The sequence below is a fragment of the Heterodontus francisci genome, chromosome 16 (assembly GCF_036365525.1).
Source record: "Heterodontus francisci isolate sHetFra1 chromosome 16, sHetFra1.hap1, whole genome shotgun sequence".
Lineage (NCBI taxonomy): Eukaryota > Metazoa > Chordata > Chondrichthyes > Heterodontiformes > Heterodontidae > Heterodontus > Heterodontus francisci.
This window is the reverse complement of record NC_090386.1, coordinates 49,918,490-49,930,698: the sequence shown is the minus strand read 5'-3', so window position 1 is coordinate 49,930,698 and position 12,209 is coordinate 49,918,490. Positions and strand designations below refer to the sequence as shown.

Sequence of the window (12,209 nt, the reverse complement as noted above, 5' to 3'; positions counted from 1 at the left end):
TGCATTTTAACAGCGATTGTACTAAATAATAATCCATTAGTAAAGCACTTCAGAATGTCTTTTATTCTGTTCAACCTTTGCGATATCCTGCACTGTGGACTTTGGCCTTTCAACTTTCTTTATCAATATGGAAAGAAATCCTTAAACAGTCCATGTTAGATCATTCAATAAAACTAATATAACATTTGTCATTCTTTCGACAGGGTTTTAAATATTTTTGACGAGTCAAAAATAAAATGAGGGCAGGGGATTGGATGATTGGGGTTGGAGTTCTTTGGTACTGATAAAAATTCTTTCATAACTGATGTCTCCACATCATAAAACATAGAAGTAAAATGGAAAAGGAAACAGATGGCTGATTCCCCAATCAGACAGTCCCAGGGAGTATGGTTCTCATAGGGAATGCAGCTTGGGACATCACAGACATACAGTCCCGGGTTTTCTGCCATTTAAACTATTGCTCCTTGTTGGAAGCAATCAAGGAAATCAGTCATTTAATTTTTCTTTATATCTTAGAAATTTCCAAACAGCCCCATCAAAGCTGGACTTTACACTCAAAAACAGGGCAGAATCTACCCAAGAGATTTATTTCGGTCTCAAATTCTAATACTGCTAATTTGCGTCCATTTTGAAAATGCCATTTTGAAATTGCCATTTTATACTCTTGCTCAGAAATCTGGTTTGTGATGTGCCAATCTGAGGCCCAAGTCCAATTTATTTTCAGACCTTATTTAAATGCCATCCATTGGGCACCAAATAGATACCCTGGTGCCTGTAAGAATGGTGGAAAATCATCTGGCTCCTACACTAAGCCATTGTCAGGGCTGGTCAGGGAGCAATCCCAGGGTGGAAGGAGGGCCCTCAGACAACCTGGAGGAGTTTGAATTATGTCTCCCTCGCCTCTGGATAGGCATCCAACCTTCCTCTATAAAAGCTACACCCGAAAACACAAGCAAGATCAGGAACTTACCACATGGGAAATTCTATCTAATCACACTACAGAACAGTATATTAAAGCATCAGTTTCCCACACCACCCAAGAGGGATTCTTATGAACACAAAGATGTAGAATTTTAAAAAATGTTTGAATGCTAAGGGCTTGAGTGGACTAAGATTGCAAGAGTTAGTGAGTCTGACAGTGTATCAGAACTGATCAAACCAATGGGGAGAAACCAAATTAATTTGACATTACATCTGAAGTTGCAGCTTCACATCGGTCAGTTCAATTTCCATCCATTCCCAAACGGTTTCTGTCAATTAGCATATCAGCTATTATTATTCATTAAAAAATTTAAGAGGCCCTCCTATAACTCAGTTAGTTAATGCACCACATAGCTCAGCCATACAGGCCAGGAAGTTCCCAAGTTCAAACCTTGGTGTTTGTTTGGTGATCTGAACCAGGCAGAGTAAGGTCTTCATAATCCCAGATTAGAGAGAGGGAAATTCGTCAGAGTTCCCACTCGTAATCATTAATCAATGGCCAATGTTGCAATTGAATGTGTCAATGTCAGGTGAGGAATAGATAAAGCTTGGCTATGATCCTCCTGTAAGAGTTTACTGATACCTAGTACCTAGGTTTGCAGATGAACAACAGAAACTTGCATGAGTGACTAGAGTCGGCTGCCTGTTGAACTGTACCTAAGCAACGAGTCAATGCCTCGTGGAAGGGAGAGGAGAAAAGAGAAAAAAAATTAGTGGAAAAACCATGGAAGAAGGACATGTCTAAAAATCAGTAGAGCCTTTAATGGCTTAGTCAAGTGAGTAAATGCCTCCTTGGGTTATGGTAATCTGTATGCACCAGGAAGGCCCCAGATTAGACCCCCAGGGCATTTTAGTTCAGATTGCTAGACAGCATAAGCAGAGACCGCAGTATCTACACTGTAGAATCCAACTTTCTTATCTCAGACAGAATTGTGGACTCATAAAAATACTGGGTCCCTGAATCTGCTACTGGGATAAGGGAAGCTGCATTTAGTACTGAAACAAAAGAACTTGCAGCTTTCTTGACCTCAGGATGTTCCAAAGTGCTATACAGCAAATGATTAATTAAAAATGATTAATTATTTCTGTAAGTGTAGTCACTGCTGTTTTATAGGAAAATCTGGCACCCACTTTGTGCACAGCCAAGTCCCAAATACAGCAATGAGACAAATAACCAATTAATCTGTTTTTGATGGAGTTAATTGAGGAATAAGTATTGGTCAGGACACCAGGGAAACTTCTCTGCTCTTCATCAAATAATAATTTACATTCATCACAGTTTAATGTCTCAAGGCTGTCATTGCAGTGCAATACTGAGGGAGTGCTGAGAGGTGCCGTCATTCAGATGAGACATTAAATTGAGGCCCCATCTGCCATCTCAGGTGGGCATAAAAGATTCCCCAGCACCATTTCGAAGTAGATCAGGGTAGTTATTCCCAGAGTTCTGGCCAATATTTATCCCTCAATCAACATCACAAAAACAGTTTATCTGGGCGTTACCACATTGCTGTTTGTGGGAGCTTGCTGTCTTCAAATTGGGTGCTGCCTTTCCTACCTTACAACAGTGACTACACTTCAAATGCACTTAATTGGCTGTAAAACGCTTTGGGACATTGTGCGTTTGTGAAAGGCAAAAGAGAATGCAAGGCTTTTTTTCATCTGTAAGACAGCACCTCCAACAATGCAACATTCCTTTAGTACTGTGCTAAGGTGTCAGCTAGACTGTGTGCTCAAATCTCTAGAGTGGAGCTTAACAGCACAATATCCTGACTCAGTGTAAAATAAAAATAAGACGTGCATTTATATAGCTGTTATGACCAGGCGACAAGGGGTCACAAGCTCCCCTCTTATCCTTCCTCGTATTTGACCGCAACAGGGTTTATTCCTTTTTTAAACCATGGATGTGCTTACAACTTCAGTGAGTATTTTACGTTTTATCCTTTGTTATGATTGCAAAAGAATCAAAAGAATCAAAAGAAAAAGGTGAGTTTATTATACTAATCAATCTAAACCTGATCTAAATAAAATAATATGCTACATATTCACGCACACACTCACACGAGAATCACACATACAAATAGATTACAGAGTGATTAGGAGTAGATTTGTGGTTGAATTAGTGTCCAAAACAAATAAAAATGAATACACCATCTGTGGGGTTGGGAGATTCTGTTGTCTTCTGGCTAAAGTTATGTTCCTGAAGTCTTTGGCTGGTAGAAGTGCACTTTGTGGCTGGCCCACCTGGTTCAGGGTTTTCTTGGAGGCAGAATAGTAGGTGGCTTTCTTCCCCTGGCGTCTTAGTCTTAGATCTAGCAACTGGCAGCTAGGATTCACACAACCCACCAGACCTTCAGGAGAGAGAGAGAGAGAAAGACAGCTCTTCTGGCTTCTGCACAGTTTGAGTCACTGGCTTGTCTGCTTTGTCCAAGGGAAACTCTCAGCTTTCAGGGATGGACAGATGGTCACATGACTATCTCAATGCATTCTCTGGTGACTTCTAATAAGATTCAAATTTAAGAATTTCAATCTCTCCCCTTTGCCCTTTCGATGTTAATGTCCCAGGATGACTTTGACTGTCTTGCTAAGGAAAGAAATCTCAGGTAGTTCAATCAATAGAGTAAGCCATTGTTTTGGATGCAGGCTCATCAAACATGTAGCTCCCCTTTGGTGTTTTGGAATGTGCAAGGTGTTCAAATGCAAATTGCGATGGCCATCTTGGCTGCCAGTTGTTTTTAAAAGGTAGGATTCCAGCTCTGTTTGTTTCATTAAAAATTTAATGTCAGTTTCTATTGATGAATTAAAAAATCCTCCTTTGACACAACAGGTTTTCTTGACACCTCCACACCACATGGAATGAAATATGACCACACATTCATTTTCAAACACTTCTCAAGTTCACACAGTAATCTTGGAATTGTTGCAGCTGGCATTGTCTGCACAGCTATTCTGGTTTAAATTTTTGGAGTTTTGTCATCATCCTTCCTTTGGATGAGGTACCATTAAGAAATTGCATTTCTTTTGAGTTATGTGTGGTCAAATATGATTAATGTTTCTCTAGCATCAATTTTTAATACCCTGGGAATGTGTATCTCAATAAAAATGTGGTTGTTGGTGAAGCTTGGGGTATGCAAATTTCCATTACTGCTTGTAGCGAGTCCTCCTGTATGTACAAGCTTTAACACATTGCTTTAACTATTCAGGTTCCAGCACCTTGATAATTTTCCTCTCTATAGTGACGGTGGGTAATAAATTGTTTATTAGCCCCTGCGAGGTGTCTGAGATTTCCTCCGGGCCCTTGTTCTTGCTGAGTTCTGAACTGAAATTGTTGGGTTAGATTATCTTTGGATTTGGAACCTGATCATTGGGTTCTTCAGTGGGTAGCTCCACACTGACCTTGCTTTTAGTCTTCCAGTGAGTTACACAAGTGTGCTTTACTTTAGGGCATTTTTTCTTCTCCTTTCCCTTTACAGTTGGGAGGTTCTTTTTCCTATGTCTGCTGGGACATTACTGTTTTCAGGTGTTTTTCCAGTTTTCACTGTACTCCCTTGAAGCACTTCAACTAGGTAAGGCATCTCCCTCACTTTTGGCTTGCCATTTTGGGAACTTTCCTTGTCCCCACAGATTTCTGTATATGCTGCTAGCAGCCTTTTTAGGGAGTCTCTTTGGCTTGCATTTAAGTAGGAGAGAGTCGGGTCTAATTTTCCGAACACTTCCGGGTTAGCTAACCAGACAGTAGGGGGTTCAATTTGAGAATCCTCCTGGCCCTCCTCTAACATGTCGTCACTGTCCTTTTGGTCCCCTTCCTTCCTGACTGTCTGTCAGACCGGTGCTTATCTGTCCTCTTCCCGGTTGTGATACTGTTTCAACATGTTAACGCAGCACAGCCTTTGTTTTTTCCCTTGGTCTGGGGTGTCAACTAAATAATTTACCTGGCTAATCATTTTTGTCACTCGTATGGGCCACTGAACCGGGCTTTCACGGGTTCACCCTGAATTGGGAGTAGTCCCAATACATGGTCTCCAGGCTGAAATGGTCTGGCCTTGGCAGGTTTGTCTTCCTGCCTTTTCATAGCTGGCTGGGAGGTTTTTATGTGCTCCTGAGCCACTGCACAGGCTTTTGTGAGCTGCTTCTGGAATATGGAAGTGTAGTCCAACATGGAAGACTTATCCCTGGGTCCCAAAAACCTCTCCTTGATGAGTTTAAGAGGACTTCTCACCTCATGTCCATCAACCAATTCAAAGGGACTAAAGCTGGTGGACTCATTGGATGAGTCCCTAGTGGCAAACAAGAGAAATCCCAGCCCTTTGTCCCAGTCATGGGAGTACTTTTAGCAGTATGTCCTTATCATTGTCTTTAGAGTCTGGTGGTACCGTTCCAAAGCCTCTTGTGAGTAGGCTGAGGACTTCAGCTAGGTTATGCCCAGATTACCCATGACTTTTTGAAAGATCCTAGACATGAAATTCATGCACTGATCCGACTGGACCTCAGCAAGCAGCCCCTATCTGGTAAAGAATTGGGTTAGCCCCTCCACTACTACTTTGGCAGAGATAGTTCTTAGAGGAATGGCCTCTGGGAATCAGGTAGACACATCCATAATGGTGAGAAGGTACTGGTGGCCCCCTTTTGTTTTCAGCAGGGGTCCCAGACAATCCACCAGCACTCTGCTGAACGGTTCCCCAAGAGCCGGTATAGGAATTAGGGGTATAATTATAGGATTGGGCATCCCCACAACCTGGCACATGTGGCAGGTTTTACAGAAGTCCACCACATCTTTGTGGAGTTTTGGCCAATCAAAGTGCTGTTTTATGCAGGCTTGGGTTTTTCAGATACCGACATGTCCAGCCATGGAAAGTTCATGGGCTGTTCTCAATATTTCCTTAGGGTACCTCGGTGGCACCACAACCTGGTGAACCACTGTCCACTGTTCATCCACAGGTCTGTGAGGAGGTCTCTGCTTCCTCATCAGCACCTCATCCTTTAAATAGTAGCACTCTAGAACTCCCTCTGCTCAACTTCAGTTTGTGTAATCTGTGCTTTTATAACCCTGGATTGGCTTGCTGAGCCTCGGCCAAGGGAAATCTGTTTAACCCATCCCTTGGGTCCTCTAACTTCCCAAAAAAGGTTTCAGATAACCAGATAGTAGGGTCATCTGTCTGCAGTGCCAGTTCAGCCTCCTCTGTTGGAGCTTGTTTGGCCCTGGACTAGGTCACCATGCAGTCAGGGACAATGCTGGGGACCTTTTCCTGCAACTGCTCTGTCTTCCTGACCTCTTTCAGTCTCCGTAAAACCACTGGGAAGCTACCAGCTTTGGCCCGCCAGATCATTGCCCAGGAGCAAGTCAACCCCATCCACTGGTAGACTAGGGACAATCTTCATGGTTACCGGTCCTGAAACAAGGTCTCACTCCAAGTCTTCTTCTTCTTCTTTGGCCTCCTTGTCTCGAGAGACAATGGGTAAGCGCCTGGAGGTGGTCAGTGAGGCAACTATGGAGTGACCTCTCCATGGCGCATGCCTGGGTGGATGTATGGAGGTTGTGAGTTGCCCAAGCGTCAAAACCCCCCTCTCGGCCTTCCTGGTGGGGTCCAAAGGAGTGCAGAGCACGACGTTTTGCACCGGTATGGCTGCAGGAACTGCCGGAAACATGCCAAAGGTGACACGACTGCCTTTGGGGTTCCGCTCTGGAAATTCTGTTAGGGTTTACTCCCTTAGCCTTGGTCTCTCCCGAGACGCCCACACGCTCACTCCAAGTACACCTGATATAAAGGTATGTGCATATACCACCCTCTGATACCATTCACTAACACTCTAGCATTCAAGGCACTCTCTGCAGGAAAGGTCATGCCTTTTCCCAGCAGAAGGGATTGGGTGGCCCCTGTATCCTTAAGTATGACCATGGGCTTGCTTGCCTCAATTGAGGGGTATAGGGTCACTTCTTCTTGGGATATAAAATCCTGGTAGCTTTCAGAGATTTTGTTAAATTTTTCCACACTCACAGCAGTGGGTATATTGGGTCTGACTGCCGCAGTTAAAGCCACAGCCTGATCTGCTGTGCCTTCCATCAGAGCCCCATCTCCTGCACTGGTCTGGTGTGCTCTAATTAATCCTACAAGTTTTCCCCATAATTTCTAGCAGTCAGCTCGAAGGTGACTTGCTTTTTTGCAATGGAAACTTACAGGTGCTCAGGTGTCACCCCTGCTCTCAGCACTGTCTTTTTTGGCCTGAGGAGAGCTCCCTGTGTGAACAGTTTGCCCTTCTTACCCATAGCTGTTCAGGCTCCTATTACCCTCCCACCTTTTATCCTTTTCAGGTTGGCGGGGGTGACTAGGGAAGGTTTTCCCTTGGATAAGGTTTTGTGTACAAGCGTAAATTCATCAGCCAGGATTGTGGCCTACCTGGCTCTTGGAACCTTTTGTTCCTCTATCTGGGTTTTAATAGGAAGGGGGAGCAAGTTTTTGAACTCCTCAAAAAGGATCACCTCTCTGAGGTTTTCATATATCGGCTGTATTTTGAGTGCCTGTATCCACTGGTCAAAAGCAAGCTGTTTAACTCTTTCAAACACAAAGTAAGTTTGGGCAGGTTGCTTTCAGAGGGTTCAGAATTTTTGGCAGTACGCATAGTTTGAGTCATTGGCTTGTCTGCTTTGACCAAGGGAAACTCTTAGCTTTTACAGAGATGATAGACAGTCACATGACTGGCTCAGTGTATTGTCTGGTGCCTTCTAATGATATTCAAGTTTAGGAATTTCAATCTCTCCTCTTCGCCCTTTCAATGATAATGTCCCAGGATGGCTTTGAACGTCTTGCTAATGAAAGCAATCTCGGGTAGTTCAATCAATAGAGCAAGCCAGTGTTTTGGGTACAGGCTCATCAGACATGTATCTCCTCTCTGCTGCCTTGGAATGTGCAGCAAATTACAGTGGCCATCTTGGCTGCCAGGTTTTTTTGCTTAAAAGTTTACTGCAGGATTCCAGCGCTTTTTGTTTCATTAAGAGATTAATGTAGGTTTCCAATCGATGAATTGAAAAAAATCCTCCTTTGGCATAGCAGGTTTTCTTGACATAACACTTTTCACAACCACCAAACATCTGAAAGCACTTTACAGACATTGAAGTACTTTTGAAGTGTAGTCACTGGTGCAATGCAGGAAACACAGCAGTCAATTTTCCCTCAGTACTGCACTGCAGCATCAGTCTTGGTACTTGAATCCAGAGCCTTATATTTCAAAGATAAGAGTGCCACCCACTGAGCCAAACTAAACAAGCACAAATGCACAAACAGCTCCAATCCATGTTAAGTTAGCTGATCTCAGCTGCAGTAGCAGCAGAGCAGTAGTCCTATTTTAAATAGCCGCTGCATCCTAGGATGAAGAGCAGAAAAGCAGATAATGTTCCCACTCCACAGGCTGAATGGATGCAGGATACAGGAGTAAGGAATTTTTTTGGGTCTCAAACCTGCCTTTGGTGGGAAACTGATTAAAGTCAAGATTTTCACATGGGTCAGCCCTTGATTGTCATGGAATCAGGCTTCCTGTCCAATTAAGGGCAGTGGGTGGGCTCTTGAAGCTAGAGGGCCAGAGACCTTTCAGCTTCAGAGAAGCACCTGTCTGCAGTACAAGGTAAGTAACTGGGAGAGCGCTTCAACAAGAAGGTGCCCTCGCAGCAACATTTTCAAAACATTAATTAAAAAATACAAAAAATTAACCAGGCCAATACTTGGGGTGCTGGAGAGCTCCTCTACAGGGTGGCCTTTGGCTGTACCATCATGCAGGCAGGCAGAGAGGGTATGTAGATCTTCCAGAGCTGCTGGCTCCCCAGCCTGCCACAAGGTTCCTACCTTCAGGCAGTTGATCTGTCCCCGTCTGGAAAATCGTAGTTGGCCCCCTTAATCCCTGCTCAATGGGCGGCACAGTGGCGCAGTGGTTAGCACCGCAGCCTCACAGCTCCAGCGACCCGGGTTCAATTCTGGGTACTGCCTGTGTGGAGTTTGCAAGTTCTCCCTGTGTCTGCGTGGGTTTTCTCCGGGTGCTCTGGTTTCCTCCCACAGCCAAAAGACTTGCAGGTTGGTAGGTAAATTGGCAATTATAAATTGCCCCTAGTATAGGTAGGTGGTAGGGAAATATAGGGACAGGTGGGATGTGATAGGAATATGGGATTAGCGTAGGATTAGTATAAAATGGGTGGTTGATGGTCGGCACAGACTCGATGGGCCGAAGGGCCTGTTTCAGTGCTGTATCTCTAAACTAAACTAAACAAGACTCTGAATGGGCCTAATTGTCTTTCCACCTTGTGGGGGCAGGCGGCTTTCCCGGGCCCCAAAATGGCTGATGTCAGGAACAGGGTCAGAAAGTTGGTTTTTGGCTGGCCTTGCAATTTCCGTCCCTGGTCTCCTCCATCCGCCTCTGTTCCCGATATCGGCGGGGTCCGAAATTCAGCCCACATGAATACCCAGTGACCTCCAGTATGTGTGTGTTGAGTGAGGATAGATTTGTTCTCAATTGTGATACTCTCTAACAGCAAAATACTTCACTAACACTCACTATCTGGGTTAGTATATTGCTACTGGAGACAGACCAATAGAGTGCTACTTGTCCATTTAAGTTCAATGGAAATAAAAATCAGGAGAGGTGCAAAGCAGGCTGCCAATTCACTTTCACCAGTTTTTCACGATTGCACAAAGTCAAAACCTACCCCAGTGTCTCTGAAATGGGTGGCAAAATGTGAGAGTTTCTCTGTGATGGGGACTGCTAGAGGTGGCAGTTTCTGTGAAAAGATGGGGCCATTTGTGTAGCTTTTAGTAAGTCAACGGAAAACCCAGATGTGATTTATTTTCCCATTTTTTAAAACTATAATTAAAATATAAAAAAGTGTTTAAAATAAGCAGAGTGTACTAATTTTTACATACAAATTAAAACTTCTGGTGCTGGGAAAACAAGCCATCTTAGAAAATAGATTTTGTGGGTTCAACACTTGTTTCTCCTCCAGACTTTTATGTACATTGTGACCTGCCAAATATAACATATTAATTTCGCCATATGGGACACTGCTTGAAATTTTTTACTGGACATTGCAAATAACTGCTTTAAAAAAGCATAACTGAACAGCTGAAAACTTAGTTGCACATTTGCATTCTGAGAAGACAAGGACTGGCTGAGAGACAGATGGAAAGAGAGACAATGGGGGTGCTCCTTGATTCAATTAGCAAGATTGGTTTTGGCAATAGTGGTGATCAACACCCTTTGACTTGTTGGAGTCAAACTCCAATCCCCACAGAGTATGTCTGAAAGACTTTGAAATCCAACAATCCTCCAAGAAGTTGCTGTTTCAAACAATGATATGGTCACATGATCTACTTGCTGGTAAGACAGGGATTTTGAATTGTACCTCACAGAAAGGAAACAAACTGCAATTCTGAACCTCAAGAGGAAGACACCTTTCTCTGTCTCCCTCTCCAGCAAAGTCCCAGGAAAACCACAGTGGCAGCTTTTATGCTTCAATACAACAGACAAAGCCTCTCTTTGGCCTTCTGGTACCAGAGAAGCAAGCCTGGAATTGTGCACGTGGCTCCAGCAAGGACTCCAAGACCTGAACTTCAATTGAGGACATTATACCAAGGACATTAAGAATCGTATCTGTATTCCATTTATTACAAATTCTACTTCAACCTCCCCTAACTCTTTCTTCCCCTCAGTATCTATTTGGTGTGTGTGCCTCTCATATGCCTGTGACCATGGATGCTTCGTGTATTTTAGTAATTTTAACCAGGTTAGAGTGATAAGGCTAATAAACTTACATCTTTCTTGTCTAAATTCAAGAAAACCTGTCTGATTGGTTCATTTGTAATTGCAATTAGAGTGCAGTGAACAAGTTCTCACTGAGGTGGTAAGCTACAATCACGGAGTTTAAAAAGATAAACCCTGTTACGGCCAAACCAGAGAAGGGGCGAGAGGGGAGCCTGAGACCCCTTCCTCACTTGGTCGTAACAACATGGTTTATTTTCTCCAATCTGAGTAAAGGAACATTAGGAGCACCTACAGCTTAAGTTACAAGCCCATTTCCCACTCCACTTTCAATAAAATTACTGGTTTTCAAATATCACAGGCTTATATATAAAGTATTTTTGTGTTGTCAGTTATTCGGGGGCTGAGCCAACTTTTTAAAAAAGCTATTGATCAGTTTTTGAGAAGCTTGCCAGAAGTTGGCACATACAATCGCAATGGCACATCTTACAATTTCTCCTTTTTATTTCAAATATTCCATTTCCAATATTCATTGTTATTCTTTTTATCTTCACAATCATAGTATTTGACATCACCAATACTGTCCAACATGTCAGAGAAATTTAGCAATTTAAAAAAAAAATCTGGGTTTCATGGTATATTTGATACAAACTTGGACCTGTAACTCATCCCATTATATTCACGGCATTATAAAATATTGCATAACAAGTGAACAAATGAATATTGACAATCTTTTTTACTTACAGTGTAAATGTACAGTTTAACATTTTGCAGTGGCACAATCACATTCAGCTTTGAATCACACAAGCACAGTTTATAAAGTAACTTACCATGCAATGATCTAGTCAAAAGAGTGTAACAGTACAAGGGTTACTTGCTTGGTACAGCCCAACTTGCATTCTTATGTCTGTCAACTGTTATTTTAGCGAGTTGGCTTGCTGCTGTCGCTCTTAGTTACTGGAATTGCCCTGACCTGTTAATGCTTTGCTAAAATTTTTAAAATATAATCTGTGTCTCTTAGGGTTGCCAAATCTTTAGGATTGCCCTGGAGTCTCCAGGAATTAAAGATTAATTTCTAGGAGATTGCAGCGAGCAACCCAGAAGGAGACTCAAAGAGGCATTTATAACAATCACTTTCTCTGAACATTTTTGTTTATTAGTTATAAAATACTGGAGACGGGGAAAAGAAGGTTGTTTGACTGGGCGGGGCCAGTTGCAGGCAGATGGTCACATACTGGGATTACTGTAGGGTTGGTATAAATGGGTGGTTGTTGGTCGGCACAGACTCGGTGGGCCGAAGGGCCTATTTCAGTGCTGTATCTCTAAATAAATAAATAAATAAATATTCAACCTGAGGTGGTAACACTAAGATCCATCAATGGCTCACTTAATAAAGGGAGCATGACTCAGAGCCACACAGGCCACAAGATCCCAGGTTTAATTTCTGATCTGTGCCGACTCAGTTGATCTCTGTCGAAGTCGCAGTAACTCAA

The 12,209-nt window shown here is 43.0% G+C and overlaps 1 long non-coding RNA gene across 2 annotated transcripts in view; it reads right to left on the bottom strand.

Annotated features, from left to right (window-relative positions):
• Positions 1-11,622, bottom strand: part of LOC137378461 (uncharacterized) — a 74,211-nt gene extending 62,589 nt beyond the window's left edge. Inside the window, exon 1 of one of the 2 annotated variants that reach the window (XR_010976612.1) lies at positions 11,547-11,622. This is a non-coding gene — a long non-coding RNA (uncharacterized lncRNA). Of the gene's footprint in view, positions 1-11,460; positions 11,517-11,546 lie in introns of those variants that run through there. The other variant, XR_010976613.1, reaches the window with a different exon arrangement.
• Between the last annotated feature and the right edge of the window lie 587 nt (positions 11,623-12,209).